Source organism: Protopterus annectens, chromosome 9.part0, assembly GCF_019279795.1.
Source record: "Protopterus annectens isolate FY-2018-M chromosome 9.part0, PAN1.0, whole genome shotgun sequence".
NCBI lineage: Eukaryota > Metazoa > Chordata > Ceratodontiformes > Protopteridae > Protopterus > Protopterus annectens.
This window is the reverse complement of record NC_056743.1, coordinates 1,880,511,088-1,880,516,089: the sequence shown is the minus strand read 5'-3', so window position 1 is coordinate 1,880,516,089 and position 5,002 is coordinate 1,880,511,088. Positions and strand designations below refer to the sequence as shown.

At 41.7% G+C, this 5,002-nt stretch overlaps 1 non-coding gene across 1 annotated transcript; it reads left to right on the top strand.

Moving 5' to 3' along the window:
- The first annotated feature begins 3,908 nt into the window (after window positions 1-3,908).
- Window positions 3,909-3,980, top strand: TRNAE-UUC. The gene has a single exon. It is a non-coding gene; the product is annotated as a tRNA-Glu (tRNA).
- The last annotated feature ends 1,022 nt before the right edge of the window (window positions 3,981-5,002 follow it).

Genomic DNA, 5,002 nt, shown 5'->3' with positions numbered 1-5,002 from the left:
GTCATCTGGGTTTAGGCTTGTCCGACTGGGGACGGGGACTGCCCTGTACCTAGCTGAAAGTCAGACTTAGCACTGGGACATAGTTAGTTCAACTTTTAGTGTCATACCTGTGGTTGGGGATGCAGAGGTGTGCTCAACTCTGGCCAACCTGATATAACATCATTAAATATTACGGGGGGATTCTGCTGCTGTTTCCCTTCACATTTGTTATGACTGCTATATTGTGACCATGTTCATTCTTCAGATATATATATATATATATATATATATATATATATATATATATATATATATATATATATATAAATATATCGGTCTGTACATACACATGCATATACACCTGCATGCTTATTTACATTTCCCATACTGTTGAATCACTGCCACTTACCGTCGTACATACAGTCTTGCATACTCGCTTACATCTAGGGTTGCCACCTTTTCAAATGGCCAAAGTGGGGCATTTTCGGGACACACATCAGATTTTACAGGCTGACACATACCCATGGTCAGTACAAAAGATAGAACTTTACTTTTTTGCCTAAATGAAAGCTTATTCTTGTAGCAGTTTAGTTGCTTGTTCTGTTTCCTGTAACATTTAGGTATTTTACATACAGAAATAACTATTTTATGCAACTGTTACATGAAATATGGGACATAATTATTTCCTACAATCTCAGGACATTTGCCATTTTATTATTTTTGGTCAGGACACAACTGCCCAAAAAGGGACTGTCCCTCCCAAACTGGGACAGGTGGTAACCCTACTTACATCTGCTTTAAAGCGCCTTAATCACCCTATATCCGACTGCCACTATGCGAATGTGAAAGGTATATATTCCCGATAATGCACATTGGGAGACATGCATCATGGTCAGGTGTTTAATCCCAGGTCGTAGGTTCTGCAGGACTGGCTGGAGGCTGAGCAGGGTTGTGGACAACTATTGCTCATACAACTTGTGTCCAGATGTCTATGGGACTGGACATTGCGTTGTGACACCAAGTCTTATGTTTAGAACAGATACTTATCCCATGAGGGATATCCAAAAACTGTGGGGACCAATGACCTTGATTCTTTTGGCTTTACAAAAATGAGGTAGGGTTATACATGCAAGGGATAAATAGTTTGCAATCCTGAGACTGCCTAGGGTGAGACTGCCTACTAGATATGAGTAGGGGTCACTATGTGCAGATATGGCTGCGCCAAGCTAGCAGCCCGAGTATGGGTAGTTTTGGTGGACGTTCAGGAAGGGGGGGGGGTGTGCTGTGGAGGGGATGATGGATATTCAATTATGTATCCAGATGTGTTGGGGTTGGATGGCTCAGTTCAGGCCAGACCATTATGTGGGTGTGAGCCGGTAACGTTTCTGTACATGTGTATCGCACATTTTAATGTTCATATGTTTGTGGGATTGTGTTCTACAGTATGGCCTGCCAGTTTGTATTGTGGATGTGAATGTTTGTTCTTTGGTTTTCTTTCTGATCCACCCACTGCTCCCTCTTACACCTCCAGTTCACCTATTGTGCATCCGACCCAGTCTCCCCTTGCTAATTTATTACATTACCCGTCACCCCCCATACCCATATTACACACACACACCATCCATCCCTTCTCTGGTTGATGGCCCAGGGCACAGTCAACAGAACACATTGCGTACACTACATATCTCTGCTACCAATATGGTTGTGAGGATGACCCTAGCATTTTTGATCTTCCACATGCTGTACTTCAGACACATAGGTATATGCAATTACTTATCTTTCATGACATGGTAGGTAGACCCGGGTAATACCCGTACATCTTTAGGCCATCCAGGCAAGGACGACTTGGACCACGAATGGGCAGATATTGAGTGAATGCTCTGACCAATGGTAGGGTTGCCACCTTTTCATATGACCAAAGTGGGACATTTTTGGGACACACATCAGATTTTACAGGCAAACACATACCCATGGTCAGTACAAAGGATAGTACTTTAGTATTATGCCTAAATGAAAGCTTATTGTTGTAGCAGTTTAGTTGCTTATTCTGTTTCGTTTAGTTGCTTATTCTGTTTCTTGCAACATTTAGGTATTTTACATACAGAAATAAGTATTGTATGGAACTATTACATAAAATATGGGACATAATTATGTCCTACAATCGCAGGACATTTAACATTTATAATGATTTTGGTATGGACACAACTTCCCAGATGGGGACTGTCCCTCACAATGTGGGACAGGTGGTAACCCTAACCATTGGGCTAGGCTTAGCAAATGGCAGCAGCGTGCTAACATGCTGCATTTCACTTCCACTTGGTATAACAATCAACACTACAATGGAATACGGGCACGGGGTTTTAAATGTCATTTGTTCGAGGGACAGGGACTCAATATTCAGCTACGTGCCTTTGTGTTTACTTTTTATTTTGGTGTTCACAAAACTGTCTTGTATGCTTTGCATACATTTCAGTATCCACAGACACTGACAGGAGTGATTATTATTAGAGGCAGGCTATACTGCAGCCAACATGTTCACGCCTTCGTGCAGTGCTTAGACACGCCCCATGCACTTGCGCACGTTTCCTATGCATGTGGACGTTGCAGCAGCACACCTTTATTAATATGCATGTAGTGCTGCTGCGCCATCTCTACCCCACACAGTCAGCGCAGGGCTAATGCCATCCTTGCACAGAGCTTCATGAATCTCGGGGAGGGTCTTTACACCTAGTTGGTGTCCATAACCCTTAATGTGTCTGTAAAATATCCAGTCTTTAGTTTGAATTTTATGGAGCAATGTAAACTAGAAAATGCAGGAGATGCAAGCTGGAGAAAAGTAGCTAATAATGTTATCGATGTGGATACAGATGAAATGACAGTTTCAACAGGAAAGACATTGGATTTTGGAGATAAAGACGCATAAAACCCTGGAGTGTGTGTTTTCGGCTGTTAAAATAATTAGTTTTAAGACCACACATCAGTAACAGGGTTTGAAAAAATCTTAAGTTAATGCTGAAACTATGGGAAGACAAACAGATGTAATAGAAAGAAATACTCAACAAAAGACTGTAAATGAGCAACTCAGAGCTAAGAATCCTGTTTTCATAGGTTCATAGGTTCATAGGTTCATAGGTTGGTACTAGACTATCAGCCCTAGGGCCTATCCAAGCCTAGCCATAACAATTCCCTGGCTATTTCTTCCCACATTATTTACTTTCCTGGACCCCTGTCTAGCAGGGCGACTGACGTGATCCCTGGGGTGAATTTCCTATCTCCCATCCAATCGTCAAGGTTCCTCTTGAAGAGGTCCAAAGAGGCACTCTGCTTGACATGTATGGGCATGTAGTCATTTGAGAAAGACTGAAACCCATCATGTGGGAGGAAGTGTTTAATTCTGGAACTAAAGGTGTCGGAGAGAGGGCTTGAAAAAGGGGCATGCCGTGCTGCCTGGACAGTGAAGGCCCTAGTAGAGAGAATGTATGGCAAGGAGCTCCTGTATCCAAGTGAGGCCTAAATGCTGATTAGGAGGTATGTAAAGAGTGAGACAAATTTGAAAGAGAAGAGCATCAGGTAGTAATGTGAATGTTGGGCTGTGCTGGCAGTAGATGGTGCAATGTGGAGAGGAAGTAGAGAAGGTGGTTGGAGGTTATGAGTGGCATTTTCATAAGAGGCTGAGCTCCTTGACCTGTGTGTGTGTGTGTGTGTTTGTGTGTGTGTGTGTGTGTGTGTGTGTGTGTGTGTGTGTGTGTGTGTGTGTGTGTGTGTGTGTGTGTGTGTGTGTGTGTGTGTGTGAAGGAAAAAAAGTGAAATGGGCGTTGCTCTGAACCTAGGTAGATTGACCACAAGATGTCAGCAAAGTATTGTGATGTGAGGCATGCACGTCTGAAAGCAGAAATCAGTCGGCTGTGGAAGGAGTAGCTCCTGGGCTTTCCCATATGGTCTAGCGGTTAGGATTCCTGGTTTTCACCCAGGCGGCCCGGGTTCGACTCCCAGTGTGGGAATGGGTTGCATTTTTGGGGGTTTAATTATAAACAGCTACTACCAGGCAGATAAGATCAGATAAGACTACTCGGGTTAATGATAGTACTGATGCGCTCCTCAACTATATTCTCTTCAAAAACTTAAGTCATTCGGCTCCAGCCCCATCTCAGTGTCTTGATGACCTTGCAGTGAGGAGGACCTACATACTGCAGCATCCTCCACACTGCAGCAAACATGCCCTTGGTACAGTTGAAAACAGCAACTGCCATGAGCTCTGCTTGATCTGTGAAATAGAGGTGGATGCCTAGTAAGATTGGCACTTGAACTGCAGCTGTGATGAGATGAATCCTAAGGTAGCTACGCCATGAGTGTACTGCAGTGGCTTGTATAGTCGGTGGCCAGGTTTTTATTCAGTTTCCACCTGGATGGACTGATCCACAGGGAAATGTACAGACCCTATCATGTCTATGTGAAGCTCCAGACTCCAGAATTAAAACAATGAATGACTTTTGTTTAAATCAATACGGTATTCTGGACAACATAATTTTGCCTTTAGAATTTAATGTAAAAAACATAAAAACAATAATACATTTGGAGACATAGGACGTCTGTGAAGTGACTTTTGAAACAGTTGGATTATTAGAAAAAAATCATGTCTGAAGTAGTAAAAAGCAAGAGCCTGCATCACAGAAAAAACACACACACACACACACACACACACACACACACACACACACACACACACACACACACACATATATATATATATATATATATATATATGTATATATATATATATATATATATATATATATATATATATATATATATTACTTTTGGACTACAGCTAAAAAAGAATATGCAAGTACAATTCAAAACTGCTGAAAATGATGCTGAAATTCTTATTTCCGTATCTTTTTCAAAAGAAGTCTATTGATATAGCAAACATATCTGAAGAAAGAAATGCATGAATTGGGGGATGCTGTTAACATTAAATGTAATAGAAGGAAGGAAGAATGTAATAAATGTTAATGGAAACAGA